At 51.8% G+C, this 12,880-nt stretch overlaps 1 non-coding gene across 1 annotated transcript; it reads left to right on the top strand.

The window, feature by feature from the left end:
• The first annotated feature begins 372 nt into the window (after positions 1-372).
• TRNAS-GCU (transfer RNA serine (anticodon GCU)) lies at positions 373-454 on the top strand. The gene has a single exon. It is a non-coding gene; the product is annotated as a tRNA-Ser (tRNA).
• The last annotated feature ends 12,426 nt before the right edge of the window (positions 455-12,880 follow it).

Below are 12,880 nucleotides of genomic sequence, written 5' to 3' on the forward strand. Positions count from 1 at the left end.
CCTATCCTACCTCTCGTTTCCTACAATCCAAACACCACCGGAAAGAAAATCACAAATAAGTGTGAAACCGTTTTTCTAAGGATTTTTTCTCTACGAACTGGTCATTCATTTCTTTTTTTAGGAGATTTCTATTTTTTTTAAACGGAGGAGATTTCTATTTTTTTTTAGCAACACTGCTCATTCATTTCTTGTGGATCTACTTTTTAATGCATTTTTGATCCAGCTAGCTTGGTGCGCCAGGCCCAACCATGTCAGATTAGAGACATATAGCAGGCCTGCATTATACCATGATCCATGTGCGAGCCTTTGGATTTCGGTTTAAATCTGATATTTGGTATTACAAAGAACAAGTGTGCCACTTCAGAACACAGCGACGCTTTGGCCGAGTGGTTAAGGCGTGTGCCTGCTAAGTACATGGGGTTTCCCCGCGAGAGTTCGAATCTCTCAGGCGTCGTTTTTTTTTTTTTGTATTTTAGAATTTTAGCCACTTCATGCCTATCCCTTGGAGGCTTGTTTGAAATTGGATTATAATTTTAGGGCCTGTTTGGAATGCGGGATTTTTTCTCGTTCCTGTACTTTTTTCTGTGAAAATGAACTGATTCCTGTGAAATTCCTGCGCTCCAAACAGGCCCTTAGCGGAATGTTTTCTCCTCCATGTTACCTAAATAGATTTTAGCCACTTCATGTCTCATCACTTAGATGTGTTTTTTTTTTTAAAAACGAAATAACCACACGCACTAGGTAGGACTACATTGATACGCTTGATATAACCATATTTACACATAGTTTGAGAGAGCCTATAAGACCCAACTTTTTTCATCAAAAATTTCATACGCTCCTTATCTATCCTCGTGCATGTAGCTCATGCAAGATTTCTTCACCAGCCTGGCTCCACAAAAATGAGATTGGAATTCGTTTTCTCACGAGCTTGGCTGGCGCGATGATGCTTTTGGGTGCTTTTGACGTATGAGTTGTCTCTAGATCGGTTAGAAGTCCATACAACTAATCAACAGCTCGATGTAGTCTGGTCAGAACAATACAAATAATCAAACAACCAAGTCTTACATCATATAAGCTTGTGTAGTGAGGGCCTACACCCAAGATGCGAGCCTGGCTGGTTAGAGAAGAGAAACCTTACAGCATCTACCATGCAGGTTTCCAAAAAAAAAAAAAAAAATCAAATGCAGTGGTACAACAACAACGCCTGTGGCCACGGCGGCAAATAGTGGGTTCTCCATCAACAGGATGGACGCAGGCGGCACGACCTGCCCCCAACTGCCACACCTCCCAATCACTATCAAAATAGGGAAGTTCTCCTAATATTTTTAAGTAATAATAAAATGTTATCACTAGTTATAGCATATAGTAATTTCACTAAGAGATATTTAATAAAAAAAATTTATATTAAATGTTAAATGCTAAAACGCTAGACGGTGCCACTCCAGTATGTCTCGCTGGTAGTGACCTAGAAGCGTCGGGGTTGTGATGTTGTACACGGTGATGGATGACCGCACGCAGGCAAACAAACCACGGCTCTTCCTTTTTTCAAAAAAAAAAAAAAAACACGGCTCTTCCGATCCAATAAAGTTGTACTCATATGAGCTCGTTTCCATTCCCAAATTGCAAAGAATAGACATGGACTTGATCCCCAACATAACGTATTACTCAAACAACGAGGAATAATAGGAGGAAGTATCTAATAAGGTAAAAGACAGTTCTCCAACATAACATATTATTACTCAGTCGGCGGGGAATAATAGGAGCATCATTTCGTAAGGTAAGGTAAAATACTATACCCTTACGACGTGTCGATGCAGAAAGTGATCAACAAGTAAATATTTGTAGTTTTACCATACGTTGTGATCGGAGGTGGCCTAGCACTCAATAACACAGGGTTTATACTAGTTTAGGCAACGCGCCCTACGTCCAGTTTAAGTTGGTCGGCGACTTTATTCCTGAGCCTAGGTGCTCGAAGTTTGCAGTGGGGTTACAAACGAGAAGGAGAAAGATAGAGGGTACGAGAGGTCCGGTCGGACTCCGGTCGGAAGGGCCGAGAGCGACAGGAGCTCCGCTGTGAGCTAAGTGCCCAAACGTGTGCTTAAGGTTCGAACCTAGCGGTTCTGTGGTTGTGAACTAGTGAGCTTTATCGATCTAATGAATCTGGAATGACTTGAATGTTGGGAGAGAGCGCATCCCCTTTTATAGATGAAGGGGATGACCTTACAAGTGAGAAGGAGAGAGTACGTATGCTTCTAAGTCTTGTTGCCCACGTCGGCGGGTATAGGATGATGGTAGACGCCCACAACACTGTTGGATATCGGATGCATATGGGAGGTTCCGTCGTTTTGTTCGGGTATGGCAAATGTCGGTACCTGCTATACTGTTGATGCCCAGAGGCACGTGATGAGTTTCACCATGTTCATTCGGTACGGTAAATACCGGCGCCCACAACACTGTCGATGCCTAGAGGCATGTAGGGGGAGCCTTACCGTATGGGAGTTAATGTCGCCCACAATACTATAGGAAAAATGTCGGCGCCTACAACACTGCTTGTGTCAGGAAGGTTGTAGAGTACTGTTTCTGCAGGTGTACAGGGTACGGTCCCTGGTACCGTGGTTTGATTTGTGCGCTTTGCCTTGCTTTCTCCGTTTGTTCCCTGATCCTTTTCGAACGGGCGTCCCTGGTCGGTTGGTCCCAATCGGCTCTGATTGTGCCAGTAGGAGAAGAGCAGTGAGTAGGATTTTTGCGTACCCCAGTCGGAGACGTGGGGTCAGAGTCGAAAGTAGTGCTTTGGCCAAGCCTTCTGGTCGGAGAGGCCGTCCGGAGACGGGTTAGAGACCGAAGTGAGCCCTCCGATTGGAGAGGTGGGCCGAAGTCAGAAAACGGGCGTCGCTCCTCCTCGGCCAGACCTTTCGGTCGGTGATTGGATCGCCCTTTTGGCCTGTTGTTTAGATACTTGGGCCGGCTCATGAGTTACGCGTTGTCTGCTTGGGCCGAGCCTTTGTTGGGAAGCCGATCCGCGAGGGACCCTGGGTTTATGAACCCGACAGGAGCCCCCGAGCTCTTGGGCGATTTAAGCAGAATTGTCTAGGGGATTTTTTTGTCTTGACAGCGGGTGCGCGCGAGTGCACCCGTGGGTGTAGCCCCTGAGCCTCCGGGCGATTCGGGCAGAATCGTCTAGGGGTGTTTGTCAGCGGGCGTGTGTGCGTGTTTTTCAGTCGAGACAAAGTTGTCAACCAAGGCGTCGTTGCGCAGCCAAGGCGGTTAGTTTTTAGGGATCGGGTGAGACGGAGCTCGTGGATCCTGGCGTCAATGCCTGCCTTGGGATCGGGCGAGGCAGTTAGTTTTTAGGGATCGGACGAGACGGAACTCGTGGGTCCTAGCGTCGGTGCGCGCCATGGGATCGGGTGAGTCGGAGTCGTGGATCCTGGCCTTGGTGCAGCCTGTGCAGCCGAGGCAGTCAGTTTAGTTAGTTTTAGGGATAGGGCGTACCAGGGCTCGCGGATCCTGATGGAGCGAGTTTGGGGTCGCAGACCTAGGCGTTTGGTGTCTAGTCGAAGCGAAGCGTAGCCGTATGGAGCGAGTTTGGGGTCACAGACCCAGGCATTTGGTGTGCAGTTAAAGCAAAGCATAGCTGGATGGGGCGAGTTTCGGGTCGCTAACCTAGGTTTTTTGGATGTCTTGAGCCCCCGAGCCCTGTTGGGCTTTGGTAGGGGTCAGTTTGAGTTGTGTGCGTTACCCCGTCCTCGGTTTCTCACAACTAGAGGGGCTAAGTTTTGTCCCTTGTCTCAATTGCTCGGGCTCGAGTGACGCGCTCGGTGAGTTCGCTAACGGATATGATCGAGTGGAATCCGGGTTCGTCGTTCGTGACGGGGTCGGCATAGCCCTCTTGTGACATTCTACTGCTCCTTTACCTACAACCCGGCAGATGCCTGGGTCATTCTAGAGACTGACCCAAGTGGCCTGACGACCTCCCCTCGATGGAGATTCTATGGGCTTGGCAAGAGGTTCTGGATCGAACGAGAAGGTTTGAGATGACCCTGTCTGCTTCAGGGCAGACCGGGCGACGGCCGCATGGGGCTCATCTGCATTTTTCTCCCCTAGCTCTATTTGATGTGGGGTGGCCTCGAGCCCTTCATGGGCCGGCCTTCGAACCTCGGTCGGTCGTTGCTCATGTCCAATGAGGCAACTATCGCTTCGCGACGCAACACAGAGCGTTGTGATGTATTTTGCTGCATGTGCGATGCTTAGTTCCTGAGCCCCCGAGTGGTTCGGGCCTGAATCGTCCGGGGGGTACGGGCATATGGAATGAATGCATGTATGGATGTATGAAATGATTATAAAGAAATAGAGGGCGTTGGTAGTGTTACCTTGATGACTCAAGTAACGGGGTTTGGAGAGCTCTAGTCAGAAATGTCCGACCGGGACCCATGCTCGTCGTTTGTGATAGAGTCGGCATGGCCTACATGGGGCATCCCTTTGCTCCCTACCTATCTCTCAATGTGTTTTTCTGAGCCATTCGATTGACTTAGGAAGCTCGATGGTCTCTCTCGGCGGAGATCCTGTTTTGGGTTTTTCCAAGTCTCGCTTGGGGATGCGGAGAGCTACCTACGTGTGGTGATGCTTCGGTTTTCATACCCGGTCGTGCGATAGTGGTGGGCCATACCCAGGCCATGTCTCGTCTCACCAAGCGGCGTCCTATCTGACCAGGCATCGTTCCATCGGTCTGCGTGCGTCCCATCGGTCAGGGTGTGTCCCATCGTTTCCCATCTGCATTGAATGGGGGAATGGAGAGAGTTTTCGCTCTATTCTTTTGCCCCTCTTCGACTGCCGTGTTTCTTCCTTAAATAGGGGGAGGGAGAGGGCTCTCTATCATAGTCCTTTGCCTGTTCTCTAACTATTGTCTCTCCTCCTTCTTCCTCCTCACCAAGAGTGCCTGTATGCCATGGTGGTTCCTAAGTGAGAGATGGGGTGAGCGAGGGGGAGGACTTACAGATCCTTTCATGAATCTAGAGTGTGATGTCAAGCTGGAGGCTGCCCGGGGCAGTGCTGGCCATCTTTGCCTGAGAAGGGGCGGCTTCTGCCGAAGGGGGTGGCGTGCTGGATTCATCTACGAGGCCTTCTTTGGGATGGAGCCGTGTGTGGACTTTCTCTGGTGGATCTTCACCGGGCGACCCTTATCGGAGGGGAAGTTGCTCAGGATCATGACGGTGGAGGGTTCTACGCCTATAGCTTCTCAAGTTGGCCAGTTCATAAAGTTTGATGAGATCTCTTCCAGCCATGGTGGCCATACCTAAGTAGCAGCGTCCCTACCTAGGAGCTGCCTCGACTACATGTGAAGGTCAGGAGCTCCATGTTCCTCTACTGAGCATCTATGGGTGCGACACCCTTAAGGTACCCGTTGCGCTCGCTAAAGTCGAGGGAGCAGAACCAGGCGGGTCCCTTGAGGTACCCATTGCGCTCGCCGAAGAAGAGGGAGTGGAACCGGACGGGGCCCCATCGACAGTGGTTATGTCCGGCGGCATGTGCCGTGGTTTCTCCTTTGGCGTTCAGATGATGTCGTCGAGTGGCCACAATAGTATTTGGAGTAGTAGTAGAAAATGTAATAGTGGAGTTCATGGGTGAGTCCCCATTGAACAGTTTTTTGTATCCATGAATACATCAGTACTATTTTTGTGATGGAATCACTATCCGTTCCTTGTTTTTATCCTAGCATAGTTTTTGTTTTTGTCATTTCTTTTTTGCACTTGCCTGTTAGTCCCATAGGCTGTAGCTTTTTTAAGAACCTGGGCATGGCCCGCGGGCTCGACTGCTTGTAACTGTAGGTTGTGGCGGGGTGCGTTCGTTAGGAGTAAGAATAAAGTTACATAGGGCAATCAAAGGAAAAGGAATGCGCTTCCGTTTGGGGTTGAACTTGTTTACCATGTGACAGTAAAAAAGAGAGGTAGTATTCAGTATTGTACCCTCATGGAGCCCCCAAGCGACCCGGGCTGAAAGTGTTCGGGCTGGGGTGCTTTACAGGGGCAAGTGTTGACTAAAAAGCGGTAAGACCAAATTTAGGGGAAAACGACGTAGCTGTTCAATGTTCCAAGTGTTGGTGAGAACGTTGCCGTTGTTGTCCTCCAGTCGGTTGGTGCCCGATCGAATTACTTCGGTCACCGTATAGGGCCCTTCCCATGGTGCAGAGAGTTTGTGTTTTTCCTTTGTTGATTGGGTCCTCCAGAGTACGAGATCACCGACTTCGAGTATCCTCCCTCTGATCTTCCTTTTGTGGTACCTGTGCAAGGTTTGTTGGTAGCGAGCAGAGTGGATGACAGTCGTCTCGTGGGCCTCTTTGAGCGGGTCGACTACATCTTGCTGAGCCTCTGTAGCTCGGTCGCGGTCGAAAGCCTTCACTCTTGGGGCACCGTGGTCGAGGTCGGAGGGCAGTACTGCCTTAGCTCCATAGTCTAGGAAGAAGGGTGTGAACCCTGTGGATCGGTTTGGGGTCGTTCTCAGGCTCTAGAAGATCGCTGGGACCTCTGCAACCCATCGCCCAGCGTACTTGTTGAGTCAGTCGAAGATGCATGACTTAAGTCCTTAGAGGACCATGCCATTGGCACGCTCGACGTGACCATTAGTTCGTGGATGTCCGACCGAGGCCCAGTCGATCTTGATGCCGTATCCATCACTGAAGTCTAGGAATTTCTTTCTAGTGAAGTTAGTCTTGTGGTCGGTGATGATACAGTTAGGAACGCTGAACCGGTAGATGATGTCGAGGAAGAATTTGACTGCCTCTTCCAAGCGGATGTTGGTGATGGGCTTGGCCTCTATCCACTTGGTGAACTTGTTGACTACTATGAGTAGGTGAGTGAAGCCGTCTGGGCCTCAGACCGCGAATGGCCAGGTGATGGGATGGTTTGGAGCTCTTGTGCTGGCAAATGGGTTTGTCGAGCGTATAATTGGCATCCTTCACACTTGCGGATGACCTCCTCTGCATCTCGTAGCGCGGTGGGCCAGTAAAAACCTTAGCGAAAGACTTTTCTGATCAGCGACCTTAGGGCCGCGTGATGTCCGCAGATCCTGACATGGACCTCGATGAGGAGCTACTTCCCCTGGTTGGAGGGGATGCACTTCATGAGTACCCCCGATGGACTCTATTTGTAGAGTTCATCACTGAGCATGACGAAGGTCTTGGCGCGCCGAGCGATCCATCGGGCTTCAGTCCTTTTGGGTGGAAGAACCTCCTCGAGGAGGTAGGCGAGTAGAGGTGCTCACCAGTCCATTTGACTGAGTGCCAATATGGTAACATTAGCGGGTGATGTCGTCATGGAGGTACTAGGATCGGAGCCCCCCGAGCGCTGGCTTGGCGTCAGGGCTGGAGCCCCCGGGCGCTGGCTTGGCATCGAGGTTGGAGCCCCCAGGCGCTGGCTAGGTGTCGGGGTGTGTCTGGACCAGACCTTCTAGGATGTGGGCGGACGGTTCATGGACGTCGTTGATGAAGACCCCGCTTGGGGATGGATCCCGCCTGGCGGCCAATTTCGCAAGAAAGTCGGCGGCATCATTGTCCCTTCAAGGGACGTGATGTAGCTTGATCCCCTAGAATTTGTCCTCGAGCTTGCACACCTCTTGGCAGTATGCTGCCATGAGGGGTCTTTTGCAGGAGGACTCCTTCATGACATGATCAACGACTAGCTCTGAGTCGCCACAAATGTATAGTCGCATAGCACCAAGCTCGATGGTGATGCGTAGTTTGTTGATGAGGCCCTCGTACTCCACGGTGTTGTTTGAGGCTGAAAAGTGGAGGCGGATGGCGTAGCGGAGCCTACTCCCATCTAGGGAGACCAAAACCACTCTAGCCCCTGAGCCAGGCGCCATTACGGACCTGTCTAAGTACATTGTCCAGCACTCATGGGTGACATCAGGGGTCGGTAGCCGTACCTCTGTCCATTCGGTGACAAAATCTGTGAGAGCCTGAGATTTAATGGCGGTATGGGGGATGTACCTCATTGCATGACCCATGAGTTTGAGTCCAACTTAGAGATCCATCCTACGGCGTCGCAGTTGTGGATGATGTCCTCGAGCGGGTATGAAGTGACGACCGTGAATTCATGGTTGGTGAAGTAGTGCAGGAGCTTCCGGGTTGCCATCAGCATGGCATATAAGAGTTTCTGCACCTAGGGGTACCAGACCTTGGGGTTAGTGAGTACTTCCCCGATGAAGTATACGGGCTGCTGGACCTTAAGTTGGTGTCCCGGCTCCTCCCTTTCGATGACCAGCGCGGCGCTTACCACATGGTTGCTGGCTGCGACGTAGAGGAGAAGGGGTTCTCCCTGTTCAGGAGCGACGAGGATCGAGGCTGATGTCAGGGACGCTTTGAGGCTCTCTAGGGCCTGCTGAGCTTCCTCAGTCTAGATGAAAGTGTCCATCTTTTCGAGGAGCTTGTAGAGTGGCATCCCCCATTCGCCGAGCCAGGAAATGAATCGACTCAGGGCGACCAGACAGCCGGTGAGCCTTTGCACGCCCTTGATGTTGCGTATAGGACCCATGTTGGAGATGGCCGTGATTTTTTTGGGGTTGGCCTCGATGCCGCGCTCAGACGCAATGTATCCTAGTAGCTTCCCCTTCGGAACCCCGAAGACACATTTTTTAGGATTCAGCCTGATGTTAAATCTTCGAAGGTTTGTGAACATTGCGGCCAAGTTTGTGATCAGGTCACAAGCTTGAATTGTTTTGACCACTATATCATCAACATAGACGGCGATCATTGGTCTTGGCCGCTTGGATTGATCAAGCTGATTGAGCGAGTCAATTTGGTCAGTGAAGCATTGCTATATGCACCTTTGGTAGGTGGCACCAGTGTTCTTCAAGCCGAATGGCATGGTTATGTAGCAGTACGAACCATATAGGGTGATGAATGAGGTTGCAAGCTGATCAGACTCTTTCATCATGATCTGGTGATAGCCTGAGTAGGCATCCAGAAAGGAGAGGATCTCACAACCCGAGGTGGAGTCGACTATTTGGTCTATGCGTGGCAAAGGAAAGTGATGCTTTGGACACGCTTTGTTGAGTCCAATATAATCAACGCACATTCTCCACTTTCTGGTCTTCTTTTTAACAAGAATGGGATTGGCAGGCCAGTCGGAATGGAAAGCCTCTATGATGAATCCGGCTGCTAAGAGTTTGGCGATCTCTTCGCCTATGGCCCTACGCCCCTTGTCGTCAAAGCGACACATGCGCTACTTAGCGGGCTTTGAGCCTAGGATGAGGTGCAGTGCATGCTCAGTGACCTCCCATGGTATGCCTGGCAAGTCAGAAGGCTGCCATGTGAAGACATCACGATTGGCACGTAGGAAGTCAACAAGCTCGTATTCCTATTTGGATGGGAGCTAGGTCCCGATCCACACCATCTTGGTTGGGTCGGTGGGGTCAATTCCTGTCGCCTTGGTTTCCTCGAGCGGGTGGAAGGCCATCGAGGAGGTTGGTTCATTGCAGTCTAGGAGTGCTGGGGTCGATGACTCCCTGAGCCGTGGGAGCTCGGATGAGTTGATGACCACTATGGTGAGCTTGAAATGCTCGTGGTCGCATGTGAAGGCATGCGAGAAGGTGCTGCTCATGGTGATGACGCCGTTCGGTCCTGACATCTTCAGCTTGAGGTATTTGTAGTTGGGGATCGCCATGAATTTGGCATAGCATGGCCACCCCAAGATGGCATGGTAGGACCTTAGCAAGTTGAGTCCGCTTCTGATCGAGGGATACGCATGGCATTGAGGGTGTCGACATAAAGGATGTTGAGGCCGCTTCCTCTGTCCATCAGCACCTTGGTGAGGCGCTTCTTGCGGACGATGGGGTCGACGACGAGCGGGTAGCATCTTGGTCTCGCGACATGGGAGGGATGGTCCCTCTGATCGAAGGTGATCGGAGATTCTGACCAGCTAAGGAAGGAGGGGATGGCTATCTCGGCGGCGCATGCCTCCCTATAGCGTACCTTGTGCTGGCGCTTGGACCAGATGGCATCGGATTTGTCGAAGATCATGATGCATTCCTCAGCATCGAGGAAAGTGTCTCCGTCCTTGCCCACCACGCCTCCTTTCTTGGCTACCGCCTCTTTGCCGTCCCCTTCTTTTGGATCACCGGCCTATCGTAGGAAACGTTTGAGGAGCTTGCAGTCCTTGTAGAGGTGTTTGACGGGGTAGGCATGGTTGGTGCATGGATTGTCCATGAGCTTGTTGAAGTGGTCAGGTGGTCCCTGTTGGGGCTGCTTGCCCGTGCGATCAGCCACGGCGACCAACACTGTGTTGTCCGATCGGCGCCGATCCTTTTTGTTCTTCTTGCCCCTCTGTGTGGAGGGGCCCTCATCTTGGTCCATGCGCTTGGCCTTGCCTTTGTCCTAGCCCCCGTTGAAGACTGCTCTGACCGCCTCCTCGTCGGAGGTGTGGTTAGTGGCGACGTCGAGTAGGTCACAGGTGGTATGGGGCTTGAGGCATCCAAGCTTGTGGATTAGGGACTCATAGGTCATCCCAGAGAGGAATGCGTTGATGACGTCTTCATTGACAAAATTAGGGAGGGAGTTGCATCATTGGGAGAACCTACAGATGTAATCCCATAGGGACTTGGTGGGCTCCTATTGGCAACTCTTGAGGTCCCAGGAGTTTCTAGGGCTGACATACGTCCTGTGGAAATTTCTGACGAAGATGCTCTTGAGGTCCACCCAGTCGCGGATGCTGTCGTGTGGGAGGAATTCAAGCCATGCCCAAACATGTTCCCCCACATAGATGGGGAGATACTGAATGATGAAATAGTCATCATTCACCCCTTCGGCTCCGCAGGCGAGCCAAAAATCTTCGAGCCAAATATCGAGGTTTGTCTCCCCGGATATGCCGGTCAAAGGCCCATGGTCTCAGGCCCTCAAGGCTGGGACTCCGGTCATCCGGTCAGTGACCGTTCCTAGGGCGCATTTCACCGCTCCCCTTGATGGTTCGACTGGGATCCATGTCGCTTGCTCTCGCCGCTGCCCGGTGGACGTCATCATCATGCCGGGCCCGATGCCGGTTGCTGACGATGCTGCGAGCATCCTGGTGCGGACCAGGCCGCTTGTGTACTGACGGTCGGTGCGGAGCAGGCGCCAGGTCGGACTGAGGTGCGACTGCTGCCTCCCAAGCCACACCTAGCGGCTGTAGTTGCGAGCAGATGGAGCAATCTGTCTAGCGCGTCCTGGCTTCCTCGGTAGGGAGAGAAGGCACATGTTGGAGTCATGATGCGGAGATTTCTGCATGTTGAACGGTGGTGGCTTCTACTAGAACCCGGAGGTTCCGGTAGACTGCCCGCTCCTGGGGGTCGATGGGCTCGGGAACGCCACGCAGAAGCATTGCTGCAGCAGCGATGTTCTGGCTAGCCCGAGTGAATTGTGGGAGATCATTCCCCTCATTCATGATGTCGTGTTGGACCTAGCGAGCGCGAACCTGGGCGCCGCCCGTCAGGTTATGCGCATGGGGCGCAACGTGCTGCACCGAGCTTGCCGACGCAGGTGGCGGCTGGTTCTACCGTCGTTGCCATAGTTCCTCGGCGTGCCCTTATGCAAACATGAGGGCCCCCGCATGTGGGTTTGGAGGGGTGTGAGTTTGTGCAAACTCCGCAATGACCGGCGGCTGTCCCGGAGCGTCCGCCATAGCGCACTCACGGGACGGACGGTGGCTAGGTGCCACGTCGCTAATGCTAGAGCCATCGCTCTCACCCTCGTCATTCGGGAGTTCATGGAAAGTGGTAGGAGCATAGCTTGCCATTCCTGTGAATTCCGATGTGAGGGGGGATGGCGGCAGCGTCCCTCAGAGCCCCCGAGTGCACGCATCCGCGGGGGACGCAAGGCCATAGGGGAACCGATCGTACGGTGTCTGTGATGCGGTAAATACGGTCCGTCTAGATAATTGGCGGGAGATTGTAAATAGAGAGTAAATTATAGTATGCATATTACTCACAGTGGCGTTTCAGTAGAGAGCTTGCTTAGAGTGAAGCGCAGATGCCTCGTCATGGAAGTCGTCGTGCATCCCAGAGCCGATGGAGGGCGCCCCTCTGACGAACAGTCCGATCAACTGGTCGGCAACGAAGTCGATGATCCTAGTGGTCCGACCAGTTGATCGGTGGTGAAGTCCAAGCACCAAGTGATCCGATCACCTAGACGATGATCCTGCAATACAAATATGTAGAACGGGTAGTACATGATGTACAAATATATGAACTCCGGAGAAAAATCAGCAATGGCGATGAAATAGCATAAGTAGCTCGGCGATTAGTTGGTGTGAAGTTGTATTTTATATAAACCGCCCGAACAGTTAGTGTGTAGCTGAGTCTCCAGCCCTAGCTAGCCTATTAACCATAATGCAGAGTGCGAAGCCCATGCACGTGTAGGAGGAATAGGCGTCGCTAAGGAGCCGCTGCCGACCATCCATAACACAGAGGGCAGATGCTCGTGCACGTGTAGGGAGGAGTCGGAGACAGGGCCGTCTCTGGAGGCGTCCGAGCATCAACAGGACTATTCAGGGGTTCGAAAAATCATTTGGAGAGCAAACATGGAGAAAACAGCTTGGAGAAACATTATGGCGATTAACGAAGATTGGAGAATATTTAGAAAAATATTAAAGCATGACTTAGCTTTAGACAGAACATCTGGTCAATGGCGTATGTTGCTATCTGGTCGGTGAGAGGATGGACGTCTTCAACCTGTTCGATGAATCTGCCCCTCTAGGCATGTTGGTAAGTGGCGACGACATTGGTGAACCCAAAGGGTAGGGCTGTAACCCCTAGAGTTTCCCAAGCAGCCTCCGATAGATTTGGATCGGAGGGTGGTCGGTGCTAAACCAGAGTGTCTAGAGCCGATTTGGTGATGGAGAGGTAATCGGTGAGC

The sequence above is a fragment of the Miscanthus floridulus genome, chromosome 8 (genome assembly GCF_019320115.1).
Source record: "Miscanthus floridulus cultivar M001 chromosome 8, ASM1932011v1, whole genome shotgun sequence".
In the NCBI taxonomy this organism is placed as follows: domain Eukaryota; kingdom Viridiplantae; phylum Streptophyta; class Magnoliopsida; order Poales; family Poaceae; genus Miscanthus; species Miscanthus floridulus.